This window comes from Chlorocebus sabaeus, chromosome X (assembly GCF_047675955.1).
Source record: "Chlorocebus sabaeus isolate Y175 chromosome X, mChlSab1.0.hap1, whole genome shotgun sequence".
NCBI lineage: Eukaryota > Metazoa > Chordata > Mammalia > Primates > Cercopithecidae > Chlorocebus > Chlorocebus sabaeus.
Window position 1 is genome coordinate 151,961,049 of NC_132933.1, and position 24,482 is coordinate 151,985,530.

A 24,482-nucleotide genomic window follows, 5' to 3' on the forward strand; every position below is an offset into this window, starting at 1 on the left:
AGACGTGCAGAAAATGACCTGTCACGTCAGACATTACTCATCGTCTCTTTCCAGCCTGCAGCATGACCTCAGCCCTGGGCGGGTTTCCTCTCTGCTGTCGGGTGACTCTCTGATGACTCTGACTCTCTCTCTCTGCCTCTCTCTCTCTCTATTTATATATATAGATATTCCTTTACAGATGATAAGGTTTTGTGTACATGCTTTTCCTTTGCTATCTAACGACCCCAAATCTCTCTCCTTCTTTCTCTCCCTTCCTTCAGCCATTTCTCTCTCACCTATCTGTCATCTACCTATTATCTATCTATCTATCTATCTATCTATCTATCTATCTATCATCTATCTATCTATCTATCTATCTATGTATCCATCTATCTATCTATCTATGTGTCTGTCTAGTCTATCTATATATCTATCTATCTATCTATCCATCTATCTATCTATCATCTGTCTATCTATCTATCTATCTATCATCTATCTATCTATCTATCCATCTATCTATCTATCTATGTATCTATCATCTATCTATCTATCTATCTATCCATCCATCCATACCTCATCTATCTATCATCTATCTGTCTGTCTATCTATCTATCTATCTATCTATCTATCTATCTATCTATCATCTATCTATCTATCATCTATCTATCTATCTATCTATCTATCCATCCATCCATCCATCCATCATCTATCTATCATCTATCTGTCTATCATCTATCTATCTATCTATGTATCTATCATCTATCTATTATCTATCTATCTATCTATCATCTATTATCTATCTACCATTCTATCTATCTATCTATCTATCATCTATTATCTATCTATGTATCTATCATCTATCTATTATCTATCTATCTATCATCTATTATCTATCTACCATTCTATCTATCTATCTATCATCTATCTATCTATCTATCCATCCATCCATCCATCATCTATCTATCATCTATCTGTCTATCTATCTATCTATGTATTATCTATCATTTATCTATCCATCTATCTACCGATTTATCATTTATCTTTTTATTTACTATTTTTCTATCCATCTATTATTTATCTATCTTTTATCTACCCATCCATCATTTATCCATCTATTCATTTACTATTTATTGATCCATCTATTCTTTATTTATCTTTTCTCTATCCATCTATCATTTATCTCTATGTCCACCTATCAGTTATCTATTCATCTATTATTTATCTATTTATCTGTCTATCCATCTAAATACCCATCTACCATTTATCTATCTGTTGTTTATGTATCTATCATTTATCTATCCATCTATCATTTACATATTCATCTATCATTTATCTATCTACCTATCTATCATCTACCTATTATCTGTCTATGTACCTATCGTCTATCTTTCATCTACCTATCTAGCTAATCTATCTATCATCTACCTACCTATTACCTACCTATCATTTATCTATCATCTTCCTATCTATTTAAACTATCTATCATCTATCTATTGTCTATCAATCATCTATTATCTACCTACCTATCATCTGTTTATGTACCTATCATCTATTATCCATCAATCAGGTATTATGTATCTACCTATTATCTATCTATCTACATCTGTGTACCGCACCTATCTATCCATTATCTATCTCTATCTCTCTGTCTCTCTATCCAGCATTTATCTCTCTATCTCCTCTCTATCCATCGTCTATCCTCTATCTACCTATCCATCTACATAAAATCTGTCTCTATCGTCTATCTCTGCATGTAAGCACACCTTCATGTGTATGGCTCTTGTATTCATGTATCTATCTCTATCAATCAATCAATCAATCAATGAATCCATCATCTATCTATGTATCCCTCTCTCTCTATCCATCATCTATTTCTCCCTTCATCGTCTATCTCTCTCTCTCTCCGGTATCTATTTATCTATCCGCCATTGATCTATTACCTACCTATCTACCATCTATGTATATATCTATGTACATACTTAGCTATGTACATACTGGGTAGGTAGGCTACTACTACTACGTACTACTAGGTAAGTAGGTAGGTATGTACACACCTACCTACCCTGTCTCATCCCTGATGCAACTAGCCACATGCCGCATGAATTAGCAAGAACCGCTGCAAACATTCGCAGCACATTCTTCTGTTTGACTCTTGGGGCCACACGGTCACCACTGACAACCTCCTCAAACCCAGAACACCTTTAGGTGGGGAGGGCGACTGGTTCACACGTACTTCTCCAAAGAAGCACCTGTCTTGCGCTTGCACATCAACCCCGCAACCCTCACCTCCAGACCTTCTCTGGGGACCACCTGTTTAGCATCCAGCAGATGCTACATCCCTCTTCTAATTTTCAACAAGTCGCGGTGGAGCGTCTCTGACACTAAACAGCCAGCTCAGAACACTAAACAGGTCCCCTCCCACGTTCCATTCATGGGGACTCTCCTAACCTTCTGGGGCAAAAAAAGAAAAAAGAAAAAAAAATCCTAATTGGAAGCACATTGGTCTCCAGGCACGTGTTTCCTATCAGGACCTATGAAACCAAGATGAAAATGCGAAAATATGCTTGGAAATCTAGTATCTATCTGTCCACCTATCAGCGATCTGTTCATCTATTACTTGTCTGTTTATCTATCTATGCATCGAACATCTATCTATCCATCCAATGTTTATGTATCTATCCATCATTTATCTATCAATCTTTTATTATTCATCTATCATGGATCTAGCTACCCATCTGTCATTTATCCATCTATCATTTATCTATTCATCTATCATTTATCTATGTATCCCTCTATCGTCTATCTGTCCATCATCTATCATTTATCTATTCATCTATCATTTATCTATCTTTCCGTCTGTCATGTATCTATTTATCCATCTATTGTTTATGTCATGTGAAGATTTTTCATACAAACTGTTAGTACTTGTATTTTGTGAAGAAGCAAGTCAAATATTTGGTTTTTGTTTAAGAAGCAAGTCAAATATTAGCTTTGAAATTCTGAGAGTCGTCAGAATAAATTACTATTGAATAAATATTTTCATATTAACTGTAAAAATATAAAATTATTATATTTAATATAATAAATTTAAATTATTAAAATAATTATCATAAATTATTTTAATAAATATTTTATACACTAATTATAAACAAAATATTTATAATATAATTATATTTTCTAATATTTTTAAATATGTACTATATTATATATTTATATTTTTAACATTTTTATTATATTATATTTTTATATTTATAAAGTATTTAATATATTTATTATAATATATTTATAAAATTATAAATATATTTAATATATTTGTTAACATAGTATAAAATTAAAGTATTTTTGTAATATTTTCAAAATATTTATTAAAAATACAATTAATGTTTTCAAAATATTTATTAAATAGACAACAAATATTTGTATGTTAATTATAGAAATATAAATTTTATGTCATATTAAAATTTTTATACAGACTCTCAGCACTTAATTTTTTTAAAAAGTCAAATATTCCCAATAGCAAAGACTTGGAACCAACCCAAATGTCCACCAGTGACAGACTGGATTAAGAAAATGTGGCACATATACTCCAAGGAATACTATGCAGGCATAAAAAAGGATGAGTTCGTGTCCTTTGTAGGGACATGGGTGAAGCTGGAAACCATCATTCTCAGAAAAGTATGGCAAGGACAGTGGACTACAGTCCCGGGTAGAGGAATCAGGAACCGATTTGTAGACGGACTGCCCTGGGGTGCAGGTGTCAGGGCTGACTGGCCGAGTCCTGTGAACTCATGTATCTGCGGCCTGGCATTGCTAGTCAAATTCAAATACTTCCCTTACCCTCATTTTCCTGGCTGTGTTTTGGGCGCCCAAGTTTCCTTTTCCACATGACTGCAAATCATTTTCATTCTCCTCAATGGTGTCTTCTCCATGCCTGAGTGCAAGCTCTGATAGGCTAGGCTCCTTGGTTCCGTAAACCGTTGAAATAAAAGAGCATAAAGGGTGTTTTCTTTTGTTTGTTTGTTTGTTTGTTGAGACAGATTTTCTCATTATCCCGGCTGGAGTGCAGCGGTGCAATCTCAGATCACTGCCATCTCCACCTCCCAGGTTCAAGAGACTCACCTGCCTCAGTCTCCCAAGTAGCTGGGATGACAGGCACCCGCCACCACTCCTGGCTAATTTTCGTGTTTTTAATGGAGAGACGCAGTTTCATCATGTTGGCCAGGCTGGTCTCGAACACCTGACCTCAGGCCATCCACCCTCCTCGGCCTGCCAAAGTGCTGGGATTACAGGCGTGAGCCACTGCGCCCGGCCTAGACTTTCTTAAGAAGACTCAAATATTAATGTATTTTTTTGCCCTGTATTCCATCCTGGGTGTCACCCAGGACACAATTCCCCATTCCAGCAAGAGCCACTGAGTATATTTCTGAACCGACATTTATGGACAGTTGCAGGGCATTGTCCAGAATGAAGCGTCAACCTCTCCACTTATATTTTGACCTTCTTGTTTTGTCGACACATGGAAGATGTCAGGCATGAGGTCAAGAGATTGCCTGCCATAACTAAGCTGTTTTGGTGGGTTGGGATCCTAGAAGCAGCTTTTGTGTGCAACATATTTAACTCAGTTTCACTCAAATCAAAGAAGAAATGACTGCAACACAGTTACCCACATAATCCAGACTCATAGCTCAATTACCAAGGGAAGGCCAGTTCAGTTCTCAGCGGTAAACAAAGGCACACAAAATTAAGCATTATGATAATTTATTCTTTCTCTGTTTCTGTTTTGTTTTTGTTTTGTTTTTTTCCAAGACAGGGTCTTGCTTTGTCACTCAGGCTGGAGTACAGTGGCATGATCACACCGCACTGATGAAACCAATCAGAAGCTTGGCTGACTTTTTTTTTTTTTTTTAAGAGAAAGATAGGGGTCTTGCTATGTTGCCCAGGTTGGTCTTGAGCTCCTGGCCTCCAGTGATCCTCGTACCTTGGCCTCCCAGAGCGCTAGGGTGAGAGACAGGAACCACCATGCCCAGTCAGCTCGTTCTCACTGTGTCTTAACAGTACAATTCGACCGGGTGCAGTGGCTCACACCTGTCATCCCAGCACTCTGGGAGGCCGAGGCAGGTGGATCACTTGAAGTCGGGAGTTCAAGACCAGCCTGGCCAACATGATGAAACCCCGTCTCTACTAAAAATATAAAAACTAGCCAGGTGTGGTGGTACGCGCCTGTAATCCCAGCTACTCGGGAGGCTGAGGCAGGAGAATCGCTTGAACCCGCGAGGTGGAGGTTGCAGTGGGCTGAGATCGCACCACTTAACTCCAGCCTCCGTGATGGCCGCAAGACCCCATCTCAAAAAAATCTATATATATGTGTATGTGTATATATTTTGGGTATGTCTATTTTTATAATGTATTATAATATTATTATATATATTAAATAGTATGTTTAAACATATATACAGTATATATAATTATATGTTATCTATAAAATAGATACATTTTATATTTTTATATTTTATGTTTTATGTATATATGGCTGTGTAAAAGCACAATGTTAGCAACACTATAGGGAGTGCAGGCAGCTGGGGGAGTCTTACAAGGCAGTAGAGACAAGACACAGTCTAATTATAATATATAATTATATATGTAATTATACACAGTCTATAATAGTATAATTATATATTATATATTATCTATAATATATAATAGATCTATAATATAAATATATAATATATTATATATTATAATATAATAACATAATAAAATAATGATGTTTATATATTTATACATCATTTATATATTATATATTATTTATATAATAATATAATATAATATATATAATATAATATATAATATATAATAATTATATAATGTATAATATATAATATATAATATATAATAATTATATAATATATGTTATATAATATATAATATAATTATATATAATATAATGTATATAATCCATAATCTACTATATAATATACATATATACAATGTATATGATCTATATAATCTATATTATATATAATATACATAATGTATATTATGTATATTATATAATGTGTATGATGTATATTACATAATGTGTATAATGTAATATACATTATATATTATATATGATATTATACTAAGTATATAATAATATATAATATTATAATATATTATATTATATTATATGTACATCATATACATCATATGCATTATATACATTATATAATATATTATACAATTGCATATTATACATTATATATTATATGCATTGTATAATGTATATAATCTATAATATAATGTATATAATCTTCAATGTGTGTGATCTATGATCTATACTGTGTATAATGCATATAATCTATAATCTATGATATGTATTAATATATAATATAGCTATAATATTGATATATATAATATACAATATATAATATATCTATTATATAATATGTATTTCATATAACGTATTATATTATACTATATATCATATATTATATCATATGTAAATATATAACATTATATATAAATATATAGATACTATATGTAATTATATATTGTAGATACTTATATATTGTATTGTAATTATATATTGTCAATACTTATAAAATGTAGATACTACATGTAATTATATATTATCTATAAAATATTTTTTTAATATTATATATATATATATATATGACTGCGTAAAAGCACCACGTTAGCAACACTATAGGGAGTGCAGGCGGCTGGGAGAGCCTTACAAGGCAGTAGAGATAAGACTGTGTCACTGCACATGGTAAGGATTCAATACATTGCAAGATCATCATCACAAGTAGCATTTCCTACACTGTTTCCCCTGTTCATTTCCTTACAGGAATGACTAGTAACACACACCATTCTTTGTCCTTTTTATGACGGTTCTCTGCCTTTTGCTCTCTATAATAAATTCTTACAAGTTCAGACGAAAAGAGCACATGATTGCACAATTGCCTGTAACAGTGAAAACATTGCAAAGTGTGATCGTGGCAAGTGGTTGCAGGATGTCAGGCAATTATCTCCTCATGTGGGAGCGGGAAATTGGAGCCCCAGATTGGAGGGAAAGTCAGCGCTGTCCATGACAATTAAATGCACGTTTTCTTCTGACCAGGCAATCCGACTTCTAAGTATCTACCCTGGAGAAACTGTCATACTCAGGCACGACATAGTATGAGGAAGAAAATGCTTGTTGCAGCAAAGGCTGTGATAGCAGAGAAACGGGGAGAGTTTAATTGTTCGCCCAATGGGGAACCTGAGGGATCCATCCTGTGGATGACATCGAACAGATAAAATGCAGAAAGTGAGCCTCTGTGAGTGGCTAGGGCGTATCTCCAACACAGGTTGCTGAGTGACAAAAGCAACTTGAAGAATCTCCACACAACAGTACAATGGGACACCATAAATGTTTTCACAAGCCACACAGGTGCAACAACAGGTCCAAATGTGTCTAAACGTGCAGAAAATGTTCTGGAAGGACATTAAGTGACCACGGCAGTTATCTCTGGGGAGTGGATAAGAAATGAGATGTGTCTATGTTGTTCCCAAAGCACATTTCTAAAATAATTTCTTGAATGTCAGAAAAACCAATATATTGTCTTTGAAGATGACGAGGCGAAGGCAGAGTGAACTGGAACACACAGAGTAAAAATCATTTTTGTTAAAGAATGTCTGGACTTATCTACTCATCTATCCTTCCGTTCATCCACAGACCCATCCAGCTATTCATTCATACACCCACCTATCCGTCCATCTATTCATTCATACAACCACCCACCCACCTACTTATCCATTCATCCATCTTTCCATTTATCCATTCATCCGTCTTTCCATTCACAAACACATCCATCCCTCCATCTACTAATCCACCCATCCACTTATCTGTACACCCATTCATCCATCCACTCATTCATGCACCCAGCCATCCACTCATTCACCTACCCACCCACCCACCATCCATCCACCCATCCATCCATGCATCCACCCATCTGTCCATCCATCTATCCACCCATTAACTCATCCATCATCCATCCATCCATCTATCCATCTATCATCCATCCATCTACTCATATAGCCATCCATCCATCCATCTACCCACCCATCCATCTATCCACCCCTTAACTCATCCTTCATTCATCCATCTATTCATCCATCATCCATCCATCTACTCATATACCCATCCATCCATCCAACCATCCACCCACCAATCCATTTATCCACTCATTCGTTTTTCATCCATCTATCTACTCATACACACATCCATCCACCCATCTAACCATTCATCCACTCATCCATCTGCCCATTGATCCACTCATCCACCCATCCATCCACCCATTCATCCATTCATACACCTATCCATCCATCATCCCATCCGTCATCCACCCGTCTACTCATACATCCATCTACACACCTATCCAGCCATTCATCCACTCATCCATCTGCCCACTGATCCACCCATCCACCCATCTATCAAGTAACCTTCCATCCACTCATCCATCTGTCTACCACCCATCCGTCCACCCACTCCCATTTATCATCTATCTAAGAACCCATCCACCCATTCACTCATCCATCATCCATCATCCATTAATCCACCCAACCATCCATCCACCCATCCAGTTAAGCATCCACCCATCCGTCCATCCATCCATCCACTCATCTGCTCATCTATCATACATCCATCTATCCATCCAGCCATCTACACAACCATTAATCCACCCACCCATCCATCCATTCACCCATCCAGCTATCTATCCACCCATCCAGCTACCCATCCATCCATCCATTCATCCATCCATCCATCCATACACCCATCCATCCATCCATTCACACATCTGCTCATCCATCATGCATCCATCTATCCATCCAGCCATCTATACAACCATTAATCCACCAACTCACCCATCCTTCTGTCCACTCTTCCATCCATCCACCCATCCATCCATCCATCTACCCATCCACCCATCCATCCACCCATCCAGTTAAGCATCTACCCATCCGTCCATCCATCCATCCATCCACTCATCTGCTCATCCATCATACATCCATCTATCCATCCAGCCATCTACATAACCATTAATCCACCCACCCATCCATCCATCCACCCATCCAGCTATCCATCCACCCATCCACCCATCCATCCACCCATCCACCCATCCACCCATCCATCCATCCATTCACACATCTGCTCATCCATCATGCACCCATCTATCCATCCAGCCATCTATACAACCATTAATCCACGCACTCACTCATCCATCTGTCCACTCTTCCATCCATCCATCCATTCATTCATCCATCCACTCATCTGCTCATCTTTTCATTCATCATGCATCCATCTATCCATCCAGCCATCTGTCCATCTATACAACCATTAATCCACCCAGTCACCCATCCATCTGTCCACTCTTCCATCCACCCATCCATTCATCCATCCACTCATCTGCTCATCCGTCATGCATTCATCTATCCATCCAACCATCTATCCATCAATACAACCATTAATTCACCCTCCCACCCATCTATCATCCATCCATTTGTCCTCTCTTCCATCCATCCATTCACTCATCTATCCACCCACTTACCTATTCTGTTTCATAGACAGTGACTTCTTGGTGTGGGTAAGTGAACTTTCTAGGTAAAAGGGGTAAGTGAACTTTCTAGGATCCCTTTTCTAAGGGCACTAATCCCATTCAGAAGGCTCCACTCTCATGACCTCATCACACCTCAAAGGCCCCACCTGTTAACCACATCACCTGGGGGTGAAGAGTTCAACATAAGAATTTGGGAAGGACCCTTACATTCAGACCACAATGAGGGCAGCCCCTACTCACATGAGAGAGACAATATTAGGGATCCCATTACATAGTAATGTTTTAGGGCCCTGTAGTCTTCAGGAATACAATACTTCCTCATTGTGGACACACTCTGTATTTTCAAATTTGCTTATTCACTAAAATGTATTGGTAATCTCAAAGTTAATGCTAATTATGTCTTTGCTGTCTTTTCTGGACATGAGAAGAGTGAAGAAACATTGAAGTCCGAGGCCAGGCGCGGTGGCTCACGCCTGTCATCCCAGCACTTTGGGAGGCCGAGGTGGGCAGATCACGAGATCGGGAGATCGAGACCATCCTGGTTAAGACGGTGAAACCCCATCTCCCCTAAAAATACAAAAAAATTAGCCGGGCGTGGTGGGGGGCACCTGTCATCCCAGCTACTCAGGAGGCTGAGGCAGGAGAATGGCATGAACCTGGGAGGCGGAGGTTGCAGTGAGCTGAGATTGTGCCTTTGCACTCCAGCCTGGGGGGCAGAGTGAGACTCTGTGTCCAAAAAAAAAAAAAAAAAAACTGTAGCTGGGACTACAGGCGCCGCCCACCATGCCCGGCTAATTTTTTTTTTTTTTTTTTTTTTTTTTTTTTTTTTGTATTTTTAGTAGAGATGGGGTTTCACCGTGTTAGCCAGGATGGTCTCGATCTCTTGACCTTGTGATCCACCCACCTCAGCCTCCCAAAGTGTTGGGATTACAGGTGTGAGCCACCGCACCCGGCCCATACTTTTACTCTTTTCTGACTTGTCCTGAATTCATTCTCACCACAGTGTCAAGAGCCTGGACGTCGGCTGGGGTTAAGGTCCCACTGGCATCTGGGGATGTCTCCCAGAGCACCAGTATCATTACTATAAGCATCTGTAAATAATTTCCCAGAATAACCCTTGTATTCATCTGTTTTCACGCTGATGATAAAGATATGCCTGACACTGGGTAATTTATAAAGAAAAAGAGGTTTAATGGACTCAGAGTTCCACGTGGCCGGGGAGGCCTCCTAAGTGGGTCGGAATTCTGCCCCATGGGTGACATTATGCAATGACTGAAGACATTTCTGGTTATCACGAGCAGGGAGGAGGTGGTAGACACCACTAGCTTCTTAGTGGGTAGAGCTCAGGGACACGGTTCAGTATCCTACAGTATGTGAGACAGATCCCAACAGGGAGAATTACCTGACCCCAAAGGTCAACAGTGCCTTTGTTGGAAACACCTCATTCCAAGTTGCAGAATCAGTAAGAGGAATATCGATTTTCACCAGGGTGTTGGCATCGTGCAGTCGCAGACTGTGTATTATCTGGTGTCACTGTGCTCTGACATTCAGACACCTAAAGCTTCTTTCCTGACTCATCACCTAGGCCGCCTCCTCCCTCCGCTTTCCGTTTGATCCGTGTACATCCAACCCGTCGTAGAAAGAAAATGCCTGGAGAAAGGCTGGGAGGCACCAATTTAAAGAAGCTTTGTAAAACTGAACAGGAATCTGGACAACCGTGATACTCGATGGTTTATTTATTTGACATGAAAGGTGTTCTTTTGTTAAAAAAAGCTGCCACATGGCAAAAACCGTGGAAGGATGGCTGTGGATAAAATCGTACTTAGCGGAGAAACAATGTTAGTGAGAGTGGATAAAATGGCACTGAGAGTGGAGTTTCAGAAAAGTTAATTTACAAATACACGTTTCGCATCTTTCACTGAAGCTGGGAAGAATGCACGTAGGTTAAAAAAAAAAATTCAATAAAATAGGCAGCTGGGGGAGTCTTACAAGGCAGTAGAGACAAGACACAGTCTAATTATAATATATAATTATATATGTAATTATACACAGTCTATAATTATATATATTATACTTTATCTATAATATATAATAGATCTATAATATAAATATATAACATATTATATGTTATAATATAATAATAAAATAATTACATTTATATAATATTTATATATCATTTATATATTATATAATATATATTATATATAATATAATATTTATATATTATATATTATTTGTATATTATATATAAATATAATATTTATATTTTATATATTATATTATATATAAATATAATATTTATATATTATATATTATTTGTATATTATATTATATATAAATATAATATTTATATTTATATATTATATTATATATAAATATAATATTTATATTTATATATTATATTATATATAAATATAATATTTATGTTATATATTATTTATATAATAATATAATAATTATATAATAATATATTGTATATTATAGATTATATAATGTAGACATTCACATTTTGAAGAATGGAAAATAAGACTTTACATTCTTGGGATCCGTGTCCATTACGAGGCATCTTGTTTAAAAGAGAGATTATGTTTCAGGAGGCTTGGAATAGGAGTTAGGAATCTGCATTTTTTTTTCAACATTTTCGAAAACTTCACATTTTCAATTATCATACTATAAAATTGATTTTCGTGATGTGCGGTTGTATGAATTTGAACACATTTTTTGAAACATGTAAACAGCATCACGTTCAAGATAGAGACTAGTGCTATCTCCTGCCCCAATTTTTTATCATTCTATTTCTTTATAGTCACACACACATGCAGGCAGGCACACACGTGCATGCACACCAACATCTAAGGGAATCTGCATTTTCAACACGTACCCTCGGCCGGGTGCGGTGGCTCACGCCTGTAATCCCAGCACTTTGGGAGGCTGAAGTGGGAGGATCACCTGAGATCAGGAGTTTCAGACCAGCCTGGCCAACACGGTGACACCCTGTCTCTACTAAAAACACAAACACTATCCAGGCATGGTGGTAGGTACCTGTACTCCCAGCTACCTGGGAGGCTGAAGCAGGAGAATTGCTTGAACCCAGGAAGTAGAGGTTGCAGTGAGCCGAGATTGCGCCATCGCACTCCAGGCTGGGGTGACAAAGTGAGACTCTGTCTCAAACAAACAAACAAACAAGCAAACAAGTACCCTCACTTCATCCCTACTTCATAAACCAATAGGGTGGTAAAGCTACCTTCATCCTCAGAAAGCTTCGAGACTGAATCAGGCTGAAGGGTTTATTGGCTAGTGTGACTCTTGTCAAACCATTTATTTCTGAACATCACTTTGCAAAACAGGGATAATACGTATCTTTCAAAATGGGCGTGAAGAAAAAGAAATAAGATAAGCAAAGGCTGGCATACAATGGGTGTTCGTTAAATAAGGTCTATTATAATGTTTTTAGAAGTCAGGGTTTTAAACGTAGAGTTTTAGATAGATAGGAAGACAGGTGGATAGATAATAGATAAGATGATAGATAGATAGATAGATAGATAGATAGATAGATAGATAGATAGATACATACATACATACATACATACATACATACATACATACGTACATACATACATAGAGAATATGGTTGATAGATAAGCTGATTGCTAGCTACAGAGATACATAGATAGAGAATATGATACATAGAGAAGATGATGATGATGATTGATAGAGAGATAGATAGACAGATGACAGATAGATGATCTATTGATACATGATAGATAATAGATAGATACATACTTACATACATAGATACATAGATAGATAGAGAATATGGTTGATAGATAGATAAGCTGATTGGTAGGTAGAGAGATAGGTAGATAGAGAATAAGATAGAGAAGATGATAGATAGATAGATAGATAGATAGATAGATAGATAGATAGATAGATAGATGACAGATAGAGGATCTATTGATACATGATAGATAATAGATAGATAGATAGATACATAGATACATAGATACATAGTTAGATAGATAGATACATAGATAGATAGAGAATATGGTTGATAGATAAGCTGATTGGTAGGTAGAGAGACATGTAGATAGAGAATATGATACATAGAGAAGATGATAGATAGATAGATAGATAGATAGATAGATAGATAGATAGATAGATAGACTAGACAGACACATAGATAGATAGATAGATAGATAGATAGATAGATAGATAGATAGATAGATAGATAGATAGATAGACTAGACAGACACATAGATAGATGGATAGATAGATAGATAGATAGATAGATAGATAGATAGATAGATAGATAGATAGATAGACTAGACAGACACATACATAGATGGATAGATAGATAGATAGATAGATAGATAGATAGATAGACTAGACAGACACATACATAGATGGATAGATAGATAGATAGATAGATAGATAGATAGATAGATAGATAGACTAGACAGACACATAGATAGATGGACAGATAGATAGATAGATAGATAGATAGATAGATAGATAGATAGATAGATAGATAGATAGATAGAATGGTAGATAGAATGGTAGATAGACGGATGCACGCTTCTGCTTTTGACCAACATGAATTCACAGAGATCAGAATTATCTTCCACTGGGCAAAATACATGAAACGATGGTGTTCAAGACCCTGGATGTGATGCAACGACCATGATCTCTGAGAGATGGAAAACTAATGCCCTGTGATCACCCAGCTTTGCTGCCGGAGAGATTGTGTAGGCAGCAGTACAAGGAGCAGCAACCCAGATGGAACCTGGAAGACCCCTTGAGTTGAGAAGGTGGAGCTGAGAGTCTGGGGAGACCAAGGCAGCAAGAGTTCACAGGACAAGGCAGCAGATGGAAGGGAACCACGTGGAGAAAGAAGCATGGAGACCTTCTGCAGAAGGTCCACCTAGAGGGAGTTCAGCTGAGAACGGATGGACATGTGTCTATGAGGAAATTATTCAAGGTCACAGAAAGAACCACCAGAAAGCAGCCATGGGAAGAGGCACCAGTGACCAGCCCTTGCACAATGCTCAGAAAGTGCCTGTTCTCACCTGCTGGTTGGAAAACTTCCTTTCCTCAGTAGCTTGGAGAAATTAATCCCGAATTGAACATCGCCCTTCATCACAACAAAATGAAAGCAAGACCTGAAGGGCTCAGACGACCTCCAGGTGACCTCACAGAATCCCAGAACCAAGCTTCAAAGTAGTGAGAGGAACACGAAGCTATTCAGGACAAGGTAAAATTTAAAATGCTATCCAGGCCAGGTGCGGTGGCTCACGCCTGTAATTGCAGCACTTTGGAAGGCTGAGGCAGGTGAATCACCTGAATCCAGGAGTTTGCATCCAGCCTGGCCAACATGGCGAAACCCTGTCCCTACTAAAAATACAAAAATAATAAAATAATAATAAAATAATAATAATAATATTTAATATATAATAAATGTTAATTAAATTTATATTATATATTTATATATAATATAATATATAAATAAAATAAAATAAATATATAATATATGATATTTATATATAATATTTAATATTTAATATATAATACTTATATAATATTTTATATAAAATTAATATATAATATTTATTATTTATTATATAATTAAAGTATATAATTAAATTAAATAATGTATAATTTAATATTTAATATATAATGTAAATATATATTTATATATAATATAAAATATATTATATATTATATATAAATATATAAATAATAATTAAACATATTATATATTTATATATATTTATATATTTATATATTATGTATTACATATAAAATATATATAATATATAAATATAATAAATATTTAAATATATACTAAATACATAATAAATAAATAAATAATAATAAAATAATAATAATAATAAATTAGCTGGTGGTGGTAGCTGTCATCCCAGCTACTTGGAAGGCTGAGGCAAGAGAACTGCTGAAACCTGGGAGGTGGAGGTTGCAGTGAGCCGAGACTGCGCCACCGCACTCCAGCCTGGGCGACTAGATGGAAACTCCATCTCAAAAAAAAACGCAAATGAAAAGACAGCACAGGTCAGGTGCGGTGGCTCACGCCTGTAATCTCACTTCGAGAGACTGAGGTGGGCCGATCAACTGAGGTCAGGAGTTCGAGACCAGCCTGGACAACATGGTGAAACCCCATCTCTACTAAAAATACAAAATGAGGTCAGACACAGTGGCTCACGCCTGTAATCTCAGCTCTTTGGGAGGCCGAGGTGGGCGGATCACGAGGTCAGGAGATCGAGACCATCCTGGCCAACACGGTGAAACCCCGTCTCTACTACAACTAGAAAAATTAACTGGGTGTGGTGGCGGGCACCTGTAGTCCCAGCTACTCAGGAGGCTGAGGCAGGAGAATGGTTTGAACCCAGGAGGCAGAGCTTGCAGAGAGCTGACATTGCACCACTGCACTCCAGCCTGGGCGACAGAGCGAGACTGTGTCTCAGAATAAATAAATTTATCCTCCAGGTTTATCTTGGTGACTGGACACAGCCTGCCTTCCCGTTTCTCGAAGCTATTTTACAATCCATGATTTGAGAGCAAGTCTACAGTAGACAATGCAGACCGAGAGGATGTAAAGCGTTTTCTTATCTTCCAGGAGGGGACAAAGACCAGGGAAGGAAATCAGAACAATACTGGTTTTATTTCCCTCTCTTTAAAAATACATGTGATCAGCCAGGCGCAGTGGCTCACGCCTGTCATCCCAGCACTTTGGGAGGCCGAGGCGGGTGGATCACCTGAGGTCAGAGGTTGGAGACCAGCCTGGCCAACATGGTGAAACCCTGTCTCTACTAAAAATACAAAATTAGCCAGGTGTGGTGGCAGGTGCCTGTCATCCCAGCTACTCGAGAGGCTGAGGCAGGAGAATCGCTTGAACCCAGGAGGCGGAGGTTGTAGTGAGCTGAGATGGTGCCACTGCACTCCAGCCTGGGTAATAAGAGCGAAACTCCAACTCAAAAAATAAAATAAAAATAAAATAAAATAAAATAAAATATAGGAGTGATCCTTGAAGAATACACACATTGGCTCAACTTCTCAAGATGGATGGTGTAATGATTTTATCTCTACCCCTCTTAATGAATCGTGTATGTGTGTGTGTGTGTGTGTGTGTGACTTTTGTTTCGTTTGATGGAAATAAATTTTGCAAGGTTTGGGCTATGAGACTAGGAAGATAATTGATGATGATGACATTAAAATTATATCAGGAACGGGATGTCTCTTCAATAAAACTTCATTAATGGGGATCTCATAAATTCACAATTTAGGCAGAAATTTATCTTAGCGTGTGCTCTTAACCCAAGACTGAGTAAATTAATCGTGTAAAGATTTCAGGAGCGAAGAAAGCGAGACTTTCCGTAGCTTAGACGCATTTTTTTTTTCATCTGAAACTGTGAGTTTAATTGGGATTGTCTATCAAATAATCAGATTTTCCACTCAACCAGTATTTATCAAAACTTTGGAAGTATCCAATATCATACTCACGGAAAGTAAGTGTATTTTTATAACATTCTGTAATAGTTAATATAAATTGGTGATTTGTATGATAGCGCCTTTTAGGTGAGTGCAGTAAATGACTTTCTAAAATTCTGTTTTATAGATTCTGCCAATCCCTTACTGCTACTAGTTGATGTTTTTTTTGCTGAGAGCCTCTTTCAAGACTGATGTCTGCTTTTATTTTATTTTATTTTATTTTTAGACGCAGTTTCACTCTTGTTGCCCAGGCTGGAGTGCAACGGCACAATCTCGCCTCACTGCCACCTCTGCCTCCTGGGTTCAAACGATTCTCCTGCCTCAGCCTCCCAAGTCGCTGGGATGACAGGTACGCACCACCACACCCGGCTAATTTTGGTATTTTCAGTAGAGATGGGGTTTCACCATGTTGATCAGGTTGGATGGTCTTGAACTCCTGACCTCAGGTGATCCACCTGCCTCGGCCTCCCAAAGTGCTGGGATTACAGGCGTGAGCCACTGTGCCCGGCCACTGATGCCTGTTTTTTTTTTTTTTTTTTTTTTTTTTTTTTACTTGGATGGGATGCTTAATCTCTCGGCGGGTATTTTGTGATGTGTAGCATCAAAGATCAGATGGATTTAATAATTTTTCAAATTGCTGGGGTGCAGTGGCATGATCACGGCTCACTGCAGCTCCAACCGTCTGGCTTCAAACCATCCTTCCCCTTCAGCACCCCGAGTAGCTGGGACTGCAGGCATGCGCCACCAATAAATCACCATAGAAAGGTAATTTATTGACTTTCTATAGACATAGGGTCTTGCTATGGTGCCCAGGCTGGTCTCAAAGTCCTGGCCTCAAGTCATCCTCCTGTGTCAGGTTCCGGAAGCACTGCAGTTACAGAGCATGACACTACGGCAAATTAATAACCTTTATATTGTGGGGGGTTTTTTGTTTGTTTCAGACAGAGTTTTAGTCCGTTGCCCAGGCTGGAGTGTGGGAGTACGATCTCAGCTCACTGCAGCCTCCACCTCCTAGGTTCAAGCGATTCTTGTGCCTCAGTCCCCCCAGGGGCTGGGATTATAGGCGTGAGCCACCACGCCCAGCTAATTTTTGTAGTTTTAGCAGAGACCAGGTTTCACTATGTTGGCCAGGCTGGTCTCTAACTCCTGACCTCGAATGATCCACCAGTCTTGACCTCCCAAAGTGCTGGGATTACAGGTATGATATATTGTGGTTTTCAACTGTTTTCTACTTGATAAATACAGACATGTGGGAGGCTATGTATGAGGAGGATGTATTTAATGTGTTTTCTGCAGGTGTGTTTCTTTAAAATAATATTAAACTGAAGGAGATTATTAATATTATTTAGATTAATATTTTAATAATATTAGTATATGACTTATTAAATTATTGTCCCACAATTATTAATTTAATAATTGCTTCTTGATTAATTAACCATTCAATAATTGATTATCTAAATAATGTTGTATCAAAGCTTATTAATAATATTTAGATTATGTTGAAGATTTTTGATATTCAGATTATTATATTGAAGAGTAATAATAATATTTAGATTAATATCTAAATAATATTAGATGGAAGATATGACATTGCCATTTTCATAGATTAGAACTGGGCAAGGGTTGGCCATTTAATGTGTCTCAAACTTACTAATTTATATGCATATCTTAGTTTTCCTAGCCATGATTCCAAGAGGATGGGGTTAGAGTATAATATTCCTGCATCCAGCCAAGAGCCTAGCCCGGAGCCTTCCAAATTAGCTTGTAGCAGTCAGCTATTGGTACGTAACAAACAGCCCCTTCACTCATAGAAGGATGAGCTCTTATTCTTGTTTACTCAAGCTTCTCGATTGGAAGCTCAGCTCCATGCCAGGTGGGTTAATTCTGGGCTTCTGGGTTCAGGAGCAACAGCTGGGCAGGGAAAGTTTTTCTCAGAGTGACAGCAGAGGCACAAGAGGGCAACCTGACAAAGTGTCAGGACTGGCATTTCCTGTAGTACCTGCCTGGCCCCAGAGCCTTTATAGGCTACGCTGGACTGTCTAGAGCCATTAGCTGTGACTTTCTCCATCAATGCGGGATGATGGCCACCATCTTGGATTTAGCTCTATTAACTAAACTTGAGTTCCTTAGGACTTATCCAACAGATACTGTTTGTATCTACTAGATAAAATAGAATGTATAGCTGCTGGAAGGATGGCACGTGTGAAAGAAAGATGCATTTTCTTACAACTGGCCAACCTGTAGAATATTTGCAACTGGTAACACACGTGTTTACGGCAGCATTAGTGGCAACATTCAGAAGGTGAGAAGCGACCCAGGTGTCCATCGATGGGTGGATGGATAAATGCAATGAAATATATTCATACAATGGAGTGTCTCTGTGATATAGTCATACAATGGGATATTATTGAATATATTTATACAATGGAGTATCTCTGTGATATAGCCATACAATGGAGTATTATTAAATATCGTCATACAGTGGGGTATCTCTGTGATATAGCCATACCATGGAATATTATTAAATACAGTCATACAATGGAATATCTCTGTGATATAGTCGTACCAGGGAATATTATTAAATATAGTCATAAAATGGAATATCTCTCCGATATGGTCATACCATGGAATATTATTAAACATAGTCATACAATGGAATATTGAATGCATTCATACAATGCAATATCTTTGTGATATAGCCATACCATGGAATATCATTAAATATATTCATACGATGGAATCTCTCTCTGATATAGCCATACAGTGGAATATTATGAAATATATTCATACAATGGAATACCTCTGTGATATAGTCATATGGTGGAATATTATTAAATATTGTCATACAATGGCATAGCTCTCTGATATAGCCATACAATAGAATATTATTAAATATAGTCATACAATGGAATTGCTCTGTGATAGAGTCATACAATGGAATATTATTAAATATCGTCATACAATGGAATATCTCTGTGATATAGTCATATAATGGAATACTATTAAATATATTCATACAATGGAATATCTTTGTGATATAGCCATACCACAGAATATTATTAAATATAGTCACAAAATGGAATATCTCTCTGATATGGTCATACCATGGAATATTATTAAACATAGTCATACAATGGAATATTAAATACATTCATACAATGGAATATATTTGTGATATAGCCATACCATGGAATATTATTAAATATAGTCATACAATGGAATATCTTTGTGATATAGCCATACCACGGAATATTATTAAATATAGTCACACAATGGAATATTATCAAATATATTCATACAATGGAATATCTCCGTGATATAGTCATACAATGGAACATTATTACATATTTCTGTGATATATTCATATGGTGGAATATTATTTAGCCTCAAAAAGAAAGGAAGTTTCAACACCTGCTCCCACATGGATGAACCTCAAAGATTTGATGCTCAGTAAAATCACCCAGTTACCAAAGGATAAATATTTTATGATTCCACTCACAGGTGGTCCCTAGAGTCATCGAAATCACAGAGAAAGGAAATAGAATAGTAGGTTCCAGGGGCTGGAGGAGGGGGAGCGCGGAGTCTGTGTTTAATGTGGGCAGAGTTTGAGTTTTGCAAGATGAAGAGTTGTGTAGACAGATGTCGGTGATGGTTAAGAAAGGAAAAAACCAGACAAACAAACAAATGAAAAGCAGCACCTTTACTCAGGAAGAAAAATATGTTGAAAAACTCTGAATGAAAAGATCACAGGTCATTCTGATGAGGATCCACCAGGGTCTGAAGCAAGCTCTGCTCACGTTTCAAAGTAACCAAATTTAAGAAAAAGAAGGCCAGGCTGTAATCCCAGCACTTTAGGTGGCTGAGGTGGGCGGATCACTTGAGGTCAGGACTTCGAGACCAGCCTGGCCAACATGGTGAAACTCTGTCTCTACTAAAAATAAAAAAAAAAAAAAAAAAAAAACAATTAGCCGGACGTGGTGGCAGGTGCCTGTAATCCCAGCTACTTGGGAGGCTGAGGCGGGAGAATTGCTTGAACCTGGGAGGTGGAGGTTGCAGTGAGCTGAGATCATACTACTGCACTCCAGCCTGGGCGACAGAGTGAGACTCTATCTCAAAAAAAAAAAGATAAAAAGAAGCAGGAATATTTTTATCCCTGAATTCTTGCTTATTAAATGTAGAGTAAAAATGTTCATTTCAGAAAAAATTAGATCTGAGGAGTAGGAATGATTACCTGATCATATCATAGTTTCTAAAGCGTACATTCTATCTGAATTCTTCTAGGAGATTACTGATTAGCCATTTAGATCACACACGTACTTTTTTGTTTGTTTCTTTGTTTGTTTCTTGTTCTGAGGCAGAATCTTACTGTCGTGGAGATTGCACCATTGCACTCCAGACTGGGCGACACAGTGAGACTCTGTCTTAAGAGGAAAAATTAAGAAGAAGAAAAATAAGTGAAAGAAGACACCAGTCCTATTGGATCAGGGTCCAGCCTAGTGGCCTCATTTTACCTGAATCACCTCTTTAATACTCCTGTCTCCAAATACACTCCCATTCTGAGATGCTGGAGCTCAGGTTTTCAATATATGAGTCTGAGGAGACAGGGAGCAGAGTTCAGCCTGACTGTCCCTCAGTGTCTTTTTTCTTTTATTGTTGTTTTTTATTTTTGTTTTTTGAGATGGAGTCTTGCTCTTGTCGCCCAGGCTGGAGTGCAGTGGCACCATCTCGGCTCACTGCAGCCTCCGCCTCTCAGGTTCAAGCTATTCTCCTGCCTCAACCTCCCCAGTAGCTGGGATTACAGGCGCCTGCCACCACGCCCAGCTAATTTTTGTATTTTTAGTAGAGATGGCATTTCTCCACGTTGGTCATGCTGGTCTCAAACTCCTGAGCTCAGGTGATCCACCCACCTCGGCCTCCTAAAGTGCTGGGATGACAGGCGTGAGCCACGAGTCATTTTAAAACATCGTCTGGCCTGGCACAGTGGCTCGTACCCATAATCCTAACGCTCTGGGAGGCTGAGGTGGGAGGATGGCTTGAGGCCAGGAGTTGAAGACCAGCCTGGGCAACACAGCAAGACCCCATCTCTAGAAAAATTAAAAACAAAAGGAACAGTCCCGGCACGGTGGCTCACGCCTGTCATCTCAGCACTTTGGGAGGCCGAGGTGGGTGGATGACCTGAGGTCAGGAGTTCAAGACCAGCCTGGCTAACATGGAGAAACAGCATCTCTGCTAAAAATGCAAAAATTAGCCAGGCGTGGTAGCAGGCACCTGTAATTCCAGCTACTCAGAAGGCTGAGGCAGGAGAATCGTTTGAACCCGGGAGACGGAGTTTGCAGTGAGCCGAGATTGAGCCACTGCACTGCAGCCTGGGCAACAAGAGTGAAACTCCATCTCAAAAAAACCCAAAAACCAAATAACAAAAGGAAGTTACTAGATGTGGTGGTCTCTGCCTGTGGTCCTAGCTACTTGGGAGACTGAGGCCAGACGATTGCTTGAACCCAGGACTTTGAGCCCAGCCTGGGCAACATAGAAAGACCCCATCTCTACCAAAATAAAAATTAGCCAGGCATAGTGCCTGTAGTCCCAGCAACTCGGGAGGCTGGGGTGGGAGGATCACTTGGGCACGTTAGGTAGAGTCTGCAGTGAGCTGTGATCACATCACTGCATTCCAGTCTTGGCAACAGAGCACACCCTGTCTCTAAAAAACAAACAAACAGGCCGGGCACTGTGGCTCACGCCTGTCATCCCAGCACTTTGGGAGGCTGAGGTGGGTAGATGACCTGAGGTCAGGAATTCGAGACCAGCTTGGCCAACATGGAGAAACCCAATCTCTACTAAAAATATAAAAATTAGCCGGGTGTGGTGGCGCCCGCCTGTAGTTCCAGCTACTCGGGAGGCTGAGGCAGGAGAATCGCTTGAACCCAGGAGACAGAGGTTGCAGTGAGCTGAGACCGCGCCACTGCACTCCAGCCTGGGGGGACAAGGTGAGACACTGTCTCAAAAAAATAAATGAATTAAAAAGATAAATAAATAAAATAATAAAAAATAAATAATATATAAACATAAATAAATGATCAATAAATAAAATAATAAACAATTTATTTATTATATAATTTTTATTATTTTATAATTATAATTATATAATATAATTATATAATTATAAAATTATAATTATATATAAATATAATCATAATAATATAATTATTATATATAATTATCATAATATAATTATATATACTTATAATAATATAATTATATATTATATAAAATTATATTATTATAATATATATTATATAGAATTATACATAATTATAAAATAATATAATTATATATAATTATATAATTATAAAATAAGAAACAATTATATAATAAATAAATAATAAACAATAATATATAAATAATAAATACATTAATGAATCCATAAAATCAATAAGTAATAAGTAATCAGTAAATCAATAAGTAAATAAATAAAACGAAAAACTCCAAAACCAGAAAACCAAGGGTCATCCTCCCCTGAGGTCCAAGCAGCTTCTCCGCGGCCGACGCCGCACGAAATCCCTCTCTGTGCCGTGGAGAGAGAAGCACGTGAACGTCAGAGCTCTGCACACCCTCCGTGAAGGATTTAAAGATAGGTGCGGTCAGGCGCCCAGTTGCTCATTTTTGCAAAGTGCAACGTGCAAAACCCTCCGGGCCTTGGACGTGAGGCGCAAATCCACCTGGTGTGGAGATTTTCCTGTCACTGGACAAGGGGGCTCGCTTTTCCCCAGAGCCATAAAAGCAGCTGAAAATAAGGTAGCTCAGCTCTGATCGGATGACGTGGGCCTCTTTCTCTGCGTTTAACATGGTGATTAAATCTGGTGAGGTCCCCCGGGGAACGGGGGGGGGGGGGGGAGAGAATTTTTGATTTGAAGGTTAAGCCAATATTAGCAAGAAAAATAAAATAAAGTGAGTGAAGTTGCCCTAAGCCACACGGGCGCCATCGATTCCAGGAACGTTTGGCTACGAAATGAGCTTCTCCGTAATTGTGTAAATGCTGCTAATTGCGTGTGCAGAGCCCCGAGCCGGGCCACTGCCTGTAACTAATAAGAAATCAATTAGCTAATGAAGTACCCATTAAATGCATTGCTAATCTGAGCTGGGTTTTTTTTTTTTTTTTTTTTAAATGTTTCTCTCTTCCCACCGCCCCCCCCCCCCACTCTCTCCTTTATGTTTCTGTTTAATTGTGAGTGCCATACGGAGCGTGCAGTGTACGGCATGTCTAATGAAACATCATTATATCGTCGCTGGCATTCTCCGAAGGGCTGAACGAGACCTGCTTCCCAATTATTTTTAATTGCCAGACATTTTCACAACTGCGTCTTCCACGGCACGCTTCAGAGGCCCGGCTGTCATGTCTGTCTCTCTCTCTCACACACA